This window comes from Schistocerca piceifrons, unplaced genomic scaffold, assembly GCF_021461385.2.
Source record: "Schistocerca piceifrons isolate TAMUIC-IGC-003096 unplaced genomic scaffold, iqSchPice1.1 HiC_scaffold_936, whole genome shotgun sequence".
NCBI classification, from domain to species: Eukaryota; Metazoa; Arthropoda; class Insecta; order Orthoptera; family Acrididae; genus Schistocerca; species Schistocerca piceifrons.
In genome coordinates, this window is record NW_025729208.1 from 5,047,172 (window position 1) to 5,056,287 (window position 9,116).

Below are 9,116 nucleotides of genomic sequence, written 5' to 3' on the forward strand. Positions count from 1 at the left end.
TGTCTCCCGCCGGCAATGCCACGACAGCACGCTCCCGGGCCTCTGTCGGCAGCGGCAAGCTCAGTTGGGAGCACGGGTGGTCGCACCGAAAGCGTCTACTCGCCTAACTCCGGGCGATTGCGCCTCTCTCGAACCCGACCAAGTACTTGGGACGGCGCTGCGCGCCGCCGGGACCTGAGAGGGTTTCGAGGTGTATTGTGCAGGGGAGCTCAGCCTCCTCCTGTTTGCAGAATGATTGAGCGGACGCTTGCGTGTTCGCGCGGGCCCCCGGGACACACTCCCGGGCGGCCGGCTGCTCAGCTCTAGTTGACGCAGCTCCCTGGTTGATCCTGCCAGTAGTCATATGCTTGTCTCAAAGATTAAGCCATGCATGTCTCAGTACAAGCCGCATTAAGGTGAAACCGCGAATGGCTCATTAAATCAGTTATGGTTCCTTAGATCGTACCCACGTTACTTGGATAACTGTGGTAATTCTAGAGCTAATACATGCAAACAGAGTCCCGACCAGAGATGGAAGGGACGCTTTTATTAGATCAAAACCAATCGGTCGGCTCGTCCGGTCCGTTTGCCTTGGTGACTCTGAATAACTTTGGGCTGATCGCACGGTCCTCGTACCGGCGACGCATCTTTCAAATGTCTGCCTTATCAACTGTCGATGGTAGGTTCTGCGCCTACCATGGTTGTAACGGGTAACGGGGAATCAGGGTTCGATTCCGGAGAGGGAGCCTGAGAAACGGCTACCACATCCAAGGAAGGCAGCAGGCGCGCAAATTACCCACTCCCGGCACGGGGAGGTAGTGACGAAAAATAACGATACGGGACTCATCCGAGGCCCCGTAATCGGAATGAGTACACTTTAAATCCTTTAACGAGTATCTATTGGAGGGCAAGTCTGGTGCCAGCAGCCGCGGTAATTCCAGCTCCAATAGCGTATATTAAAGTTGTTGCGGTTAAAAAGCTCGTAGTTGGATTTGTGTCCCACGCTGTTGGTTCACCGCCCGTCGGTGTTTAACTGGCATGTATCGTGGGACGTCCTGCCGGTGGGGCGAGCCGAAGGCGTGCGACCGCCCCGTGCGTGCTCGTGCGTCCCGAGGCGGACCCCGTTGAAATCCTACCAGGGTGCTCTTTATTGAGTGTCTCGGTGGGCCGGCACGTTTACTTTGAACAAATTAGAGTGCTTAAAGCAGGCAAGCCCGCCTGAATACTGTGTGCATGGAATAATGGAATAGGACCTCGGTTCTATTTTGTTGGTTTTCGGAACCCGAGGTAATGATTAATAGGGACAGGCGGGGGCATTCGTATTGCGACGTTAGAGGTGAAATTCTTGGATCGTCGCAAGACGAACAGAAGCGAAAGCATTTGCCAAGTATGTTTTCATTAATCAAGAACGAAAGTTAGAGGTTCGAAGGCGATCAGATACCGCCCTAGTTCTAACCATAAACGATGCCAGCCAGCGATCCGCCGCAGTTCCTCCGATGACTCGGCGGGCAGCCTCCGGGAAACCAAAGCTTTTGGGTTCCGGGGGAAGTATGGTTGCAAAGCTGAAACTTAAAGGAATTGACGGAAGGGCACCACCAGGAGTGGAGCCTGCGGCTTAATTTGACTCAACACGGGAAACCTCACCAGGCCCGGACACCGGAAGGATTGACAGATTGATAGCTCTTTCTTGATTCGGTGGGTGGTGGTGCATGGCCGTTCTTAGTTGGTGGAGCGATTTGTCTGGTTAATTCCGATAACGAACGAGACTCTAGCCTGCAAACTAGTCGCGTGACATCCTTCGTGCTGTCAGCGATTACTTTTCTTCTTAGAGGGACAGGCGGCTTCTAGCCGCACGAGATTGAGCAATAACAGGTCTGTGATGCCCTTAGATGTTCTGGGCCGCACGCGCGCTACACTGAAGGAATCAGCGTGTCTTCCTAGGCCGAAAGGTCGGGGTAACCCGCTGAACCTCCTTCGTGCTAGGGATTGGGGCTTGCAATTGTTCCCCATGAACGAGGAATTCCCAGTAAGCGCGAGTCATAAGCTCGCGTTGATTACGTCCCTGCCCTTTGTACACACCGCCCGTCGCTACTACCGATTGAATGATTTAGTGAGGTCTTCGGACTGGTACGCGGCATTGACTCTGTCGTTGCCGATGCTACCGGAAAGATGACCAAACTTGATCATTTAGAGGAAGTAAAAGTCGTAACAAGGTTTCCGTAGGTGAACCTGCGGAAGGATCATTACCGACTAGACTGCATGTCTTTCGATGTGCGTGTCGTGTCGCGCAACACGCTACCTGTACGGCTCGCAGTAGCCGTGCGCCGCGTGCGGAACCACGCGTGCCTCTCAAAACTAGCGGCAATGTTGTGTGGTACGAGCGCTGAAGCGCTGGAGCGGCTGGCCTGCGGCACCTGGCGCCTGGCGCCGGTTTTGAATGACTTTCGCCCGAGTGCCTGTCCGCTCCGGTGTGGAGCCGTACGACGCCCGTCGGCCGTGAGGCCGTTGGACACAGAACGCTGGAACAGGGGCCGCCACACGCCTCACTCCCGCCTATGCGACCGTCTCGAAAGAGACGGCGGAAACTTGAGAAAAGATCACCCAGGACGGTGGATCACTCGGCTCGTGGGTCGATGAAGAACGCAGCAAATTGCGCGTCGACATGTGAACTGCAGGACACATGAACATCGACGTTTCGAACGCACATTGCGGTCCATGGATTCCGTTCCCGGGCCACGTCTGGCTGAGGGTCGGCTACGTATACTGAAGCGCGCGGCGTTTGCCCCGCTTCGCAGACCTGGGAGTGTCGCGGCCGCCTGTGGGGCCGGCCGCGTCTCCTCAAACGTGCGATGCGCGCCCGTCGCCTGGCGGTTCGCATACCGGTACTTTCTCGGTAGCGTGCACAGCCGGCTGGCGGTGTGGCGTGCGACACCTCGTACAACGACCTCAGAGCAGGCGAGACTACCCGCTGAATTTAAGCATATTACTAAGCGGAGGAAAAGAAACTAACAAGGATTCCCCCAGTAGCGGCGAGCGAACAGGGAAGAGTCCAGCACCGAACCCCGCAGGCTGCCGCCTGTCGTGGCATGTGGTGTTTGGGAGGGTCCACTACCCCGACGCCTCGCGCCGAGCCCAAGTCCAACTTGAATGAGGCCACGGCCCGTAGAGGGTGCCAGGCCCGTAGCGGCCGGTGCGAGCGTCGGCGGGACCTCTCCTTCGAGTCGGGTTGCTTGAGAGTGCAGCTCCAAGTGGGTGGTAAACTCCATCTGAGACTAAATATGACCACGAGACCGATAGCGAACAAGTACCGTGAGGGAAAGTTGAAAAGAACTTTGAAGAGAGAGTTCAAAAGTACGTGAAACCGTTCTGGGGTAAACGTGAGAAGTCCGAAAGGTCGAACGGGTGAGATTCACGCCCATCCGGCCACTGGCCTCCGCCCTCGGCAGATGGGGCCGGCCGCCCGCGCGGAGCAATCCGCGGCGGGGTCGTGTCCGGTTGCCTTTCCACTCGCCGCGGGGTGGGGCCGTTCCGGTGTGCGGTGGGCCGCACTTCTCCCCTAGTAGGACGTCGCGACCCGCTGGGTGCCGGCCTACGGCCCGGGTGCGCAGCCTGTCCTTCCGCGGGCCTCGGTTCGCGTCTGTTGGGCAGAGCCCCGGTGTCCTGGCTGGCTGCCCGGCGGTATATCTGGAGGAGTCGATTCGCCCCTTTGGGCGCTCGGGCTCCCGGCAAGCGCGCGCGGTTCTTCCCGGATGACGGACCTACCTGGCCCGGCCCCGGACCCGCGCCGCTGTTGGCTCGGGATGCTCTCGGGCGGAATAATCGCTCCCGTCAGCGGCGCTTCAGCTTTGGACAATTTCACGACCCGTCTTGAAACACGGACCAAGGAGTCTAACATGTGCGCGAGTCATTGGGCTGTACGAAACCTAAAGGCGTAATGAAAGTGAAGGTCTCGCCTTGCGCGGGCCGAGGGAGGATGGGGCTTCCCCGCCCTTCACGGGGCGGCGGCCTCCGCACTCCCGGGGCGTCTCGTCCTCATTGCGAGGTGAGGCGCACCTAGAGCGTACACGTTGGGACCCGAAAGATGGTGAACTATGCCTGGCCAGGACGAAGTCAGGGGAAACCCTGATGGAGGTCCGTAGCGATTCTGACGTGCAAATCGATCGTCGGAGCTGGGTATAGGGGCGAAAGACTAATCGAACCATCTAGTAGCTGGTTCCCTCCGAAGTTTCCCTCAGGATAGCTGGTGCTCGTACGAGTCTCATCCGGTAAAGCGAATGATTAGAGGCCTTGGGGCCGAAACGACCTCAACCTATTCTCAAACTTTAAATGGGTGAGATCTCCGGCTTGCTTGATATGCTGAAGCCGCGAGCAAACGACTCGGATCGGAGTGCCAAGTGGGCCACTTTTGGTAAGCAGAACTGGCGCTGTGGGATGAACCAAACGCCGAGTTAAGGCGCCCGAATCGACGCTCATGGGAAACCATGAAAGGCGTTGGTTGCTTAAGACAGCAGGACGGTGGCCATGGAAGTCGGAATCCGCTAAGGAGTGTGTAACAACTCACCTGCCGAAGCAACTAGCCCTGAAAATGGATGGCGCTGAAGCGTCGTGCCTATACTCGGCCGTCAGTCTGGCAGTCATGGCCGGTCCTTGCGGCCGGCCGCGAAGCCCTGACGAGTAGGAGGGTCGCGGCGGTGGGCGCAGAAGGGTCTGGGCGTGAGCCTGCCTGGAGCCGCCGTCGGTGCAGATCTTGGTGGTAGTAGCAAATACTCCAGCGAGGCCCTGGAGGGCTGACGCGGAGAAGGGTTTCGTGTGAACAGCCGTTGCACACGAGTCAGTCGATCCTAAGCCCTAGGAGAAATCCGATGTTGATGGGGGCCGTCATAGCATGATGCGCTTTGTGCTGGCCCCCGTTGGGCGAAAGGGAATCCGGTTCCTATTCCGGAACCCGGCAGCGGAACCGATACAAGTCGGGCCCCTCTTTTAGAGATGCTCGTCGGGGTAACCCAAAAGGACCCGGAGACGCCGTCGGGAGATCGGGGAAGAGTTTTCTTTTCTGCATGAGCGTTCGAGTTCCCTGGAATCCTCTAGCAGGGAGATAGGGTTTGGAACGCGAAGAGCACCGCAGTTGCGGCGGTGTCCCGATCTTCCCCTCGGACCTTGAAAATCCGGGAGAGGGCCACGTGGAGGTGTCGCGCCGGTTCGTACCCATATCCGCAGCAGGTCTCCAAGGTGAAGAGCCTCTAGTCGATAGAATAATGTAGGTAAGGGAAGTCGGCAAATTGGATCCGTAACTTCGGGATAAGGATTGGCTCTGAGGATCGGGGCGTGTCGGGCTTGGTCGGGAAGTGGGTCAGCGCTAACGTGCCGGGCCTGGGCGAGGTGAGTGCCGTAGGGGTGCCGGTAAGTGCGGGCGTTTAGCGCGGGCGTGGTCTGCTCTCGCCGTTGGTCGGCCTCGTGCTGGCCGGCGGTGCAGGATGCGCGCGCCTGCGCGGCGTTCGCGCCCCGGTGCTTCAACCTGCGTGCAGGATCCGAGCTCGGTCCCGTGCCTTGGCCTCCCACGGATCTTCCTTGCTGCGAGGCCGCGTCCGCCTTAGCGTGCTCCTCCGGGGGCGCGCGGGTGCGCGGATTCTCTTCGGCCGCCATTCAACGATCAACTCAGAACTGGCACGGACTGGGGGAATCCGACTGTCTAATTAAAACAAAGCATTGCGATGGCCCTAGCGGGTGTTGACGCAATGTGATTTCTGCCCAGTGCTCTGAATGTCAACGTGAAGAAATTCAAGCAAGCGCGGGTAAACGGCGGGAGTAACTATGACTCTCTTAAGGTAGCCAAATGCCTCGTCATCTAATTAGTGACGCGCATGAATGGATTAACGAGATTCCCGCTGTCCCTATCTACTAGCTCCAGCTGTCTCATACTGTGAGCCCTCAAGCTGTGCGGGCTCTCGGTTGGTAAAAGGCAGTGTGGGGAAGGATGCGTCTCAAACAGCCTCTCCTTCTCAAGTGCCCTTACCTGCCTTCTTGAGGTGGAGCTGTTAAGCCTTCGGGCAACTGAAGGGTAGGGGCGCGACAGTGTGCTGAACAACTTGTACACTGGTTCTGATAGCTGCATTTGCTGTGGTGGGATCCTGCCCCAAGTCGGCGAAGGCCACTCGCCTTGTCTTGGACCCCAAGACATGCTCCGCCAAGCCGGGGCGTGGTGACATGTCCCCGGTCAGGTTAGATGGGTCCAGACCTCCGAACGTCTGGGGGACCGGCCCGGCACCTGAGTAGGACCGGGTCTTTGGCCTTTGGTGGGAACCTGGCCTAGTAGGGGGCGAAGGACGGAGAGTGAATCCGCTCTCCCGGAATGTGGGTGGCATTCGCCGATAAGGGAGCGGGTGAAAACTGTGGTGGTGTGGCTGTTGAAGAGGACTAGTGCGCTGTACCCACGGCGTGCTAAACCTGGCAGCTCAGTTACTGATAGCTCTTGGTCAAGGGGCGGGACCGGTGAGCGAGCTGCATATAGCCTCCCCCCATGCCAGAGAGGCCGGTCCGGGGCAAGAGACGGGCCTCCACTTTTACACTCTCTAATTATCAAAATGGCTGAGAATCAAGAGAGTGTTAATACGTTAGATACTAGCGAAGTTTCGAGTCTCGAGAATGTGTCTGTCGCTGAGCGACATTCGAAATTTCTGAGATTGCTGGATAGCAGCATTAAAAATGGTAAGATAAGCAATTATGCTATTAACCATATTAGGGACTTTGTAGCCAACTGGGCAATCGCCCACTCTCAGTTAGAGGGTAGGGTGGCTGAATTAGAAAAAGAAAATGAAAGACTTAGAGGTCAACCGGCCCGGTCTTATGCTGCGGTTGCTAGAGCCCCAGTTGCCAAGGCACCGACAGCGAAACAAACTATACAGGATAACATTAAGAAAGTTACTCCCACGGTGTTCATTAAACCTAAACCTGGTGATGACATTAAGACTGTTAAGTCAGTATTCGAGAAGTGCGTAGATCCTAAGAAGGATAAGATAAAGATAAATAATGTACGCACTGCAAAGAATGTGCTGATAGTAGAAGCAGCATCACAAGAGGACTGCCAAAAGATCTTAAACAACGAGCAACTAAATAACAAAGCGAAGTGTGAACCTCCTCGCAAGCGTCGACCTTTGATGTGTCTGTATGATGTACCTACGTACATGACAACAGACAATCTGGTAGACGCAATATATACCCAAAATTTTGATATGAATATGACAAGAGGAGAATTCGATGAACAGTTTAAGTTACGCTTTAAAGTAGGACCACGTGAGAAACTGACAGTACACCACGTGGTAGAAGTCTCGCCAGGTTTATGGAAATCACTAACGAGAGTGGGTCGGTTGTATGTTGGCTACTCTGCGTTGAACATAAAAGATTACCTGGCTGTGCCGAGATGCACAAAATGCCAGGATATTAACCATACGAATAAATATTGTACGCAACCCGATGTCATTTGCGGCCATTGTGGCCTCTCTGGACATATCAAAAAAGGCTGTCCTAATAAGGACAAAGCTGCGGTATGTGTACCATGCAGAAGACGAGGCCGTAAGTGTGGTGGACCTAAAGATTGTCCAACCCACCGAATGTTCTTAGACAGACTTGTCCAAAGAACAGATTATGGCGATATTTAAAGTGGTACAAGTCAATGCTATGCGCAGCCAGATGGTTGCACATGAGCTACGGAAGGTAGCGGAACAAGAAGGAATAGATATTCTTTTGATACAAGAACCGAACTCCTGTGCGGGTCGAGTCCCTGGTTTTCCCGCAACAGCACAGGTGGTATCCTCAGGTGGGAACCCCATGAGTGCAATTATAGTATTGAATAAAACTATTAAAACTACGATATTAAATCAGTTCTGTACTGAGCATATTATAGTTGTACAACTAAATCTGCTGTCTTACAGTATGTACGTTGTAAACGTCTACTGCCAATTCAGACATGACATCAAGATTTATCTTGATCAGCTGAATTGGATACTACGAGTTTTAGCCGGGCAGGCTATAATTGTAGCTCTTGATGCTAATGCTAAGTCCCCACTCTGGCACAGTGATGTACAGGACGGTAGGGGTGCGGAGCTTGTTGATTTGATAATGGAAACGCACATGTATGTGCTAAACTTGCCTGGGTACCCCCCGACCTACTCAGGGAGGGCGGGTGCAACATCAAATATTGATGTCACACTAGCAAGCGAGAGGGCAGCACCCCACGTCCATAACTGGCAAGTAAGAGAACATCTTACTGTCAGTGATCATAACTGTATAACATTTGATATAGCGCCGACCATCACGGATGTGCCAGGCGAGTGGGTGGAACGCTTCAATTATGCTCGGACAGACTGGGACCGACTCGTGCAGGTGTTCAGTCCTCCCGAGTTCGGAGAGGACATAGGTAATATTGATGAAGCTGTGGAGGAGCTGGTAAGCTCCGTGCAAACGGCTATCACACTGGCTGTACCTCGAATAGCGAGATACATCTGCAGGGAGTCCACCCCATGGACCCCTGAATTGACTGTGCTCAAACGGTCAGTCAGAAGGGCGCGAAGCAACTACCAAAGGAGCTTTGCCCATGACGAACGACAATACCACCTGCGTATTTATCGTCGTCTGAAGCAGAGATACAAGGATCAGTTGGACATTACAAGGCGCCAATCCTGGGAAAGATTTGTGAACGATCAGCTGGGAACAGACCCTTGGGGAGTTCCTTACAAAATCGTTCGAGAAAAAATAAGATCGCCCATGATGCTGTCTACGCTACGTGCTGGGGATGGAGACATGACCAAGAATTGGGAAGAAACAGCAAGGTTGTTGTTGGATACATTATTGCCTGATGACATTGAGGACCAAGACTCGCACGAGCAGCGGGACATACGTCAGGCGCTGTCGATTCCGTATCTTAACGATACAAACGTGTGCCCTTTCTCAGCAGAGGAGGTAGAAGCAACCATCTACACCTTTGCAAGGAAGAAGGCGCCTGGTCCTGACGGGATCCCTGTGGAGATCTTACAGGGACTCGCACACTTGGTCGCCCCGGCACTAAGTCGTATTTACAACAGCTGTTTACAAAGGGGCTATTATCCACTAAAGTGGAAAACTGCAGAAGTTGTAATTATCAG

The 9,116-nt window shown here is 54.7% G+C and overlaps 2 non-coding genes and 1 pseudogene across 2 annotated transcripts; all 3 read left to right on the forward strand.

Moving 5' to 3' along the window:
• The first annotated feature begins 316 nt into the window (after positions 1-316).
• Positions 317-2,225, forward strand: LOC124771373. Its single transcript, XR_007013387.1, has one exon. It is a non-coding gene; the product is annotated as a small subunit ribosomal RNA (ribosomal RNA).
• Positions 2,226-2,577: 352 nt separating this feature from the next.
• LOC124771815 lies at positions 2,578-2,732 on the forward strand. The gene has a single exon (XR_007013525.1). It is a non-coding gene; the product is annotated as a 5.8S ribosomal RNA (ribosomal RNA).
• A 188-nt stretch (positions 2,733-2,920) lies between these two features.
• Positions 2,921-9,116, forward strand: part of LOC124771721 — a 9,471-nt pseudogene continuing 3,275 nt past the window's right edge.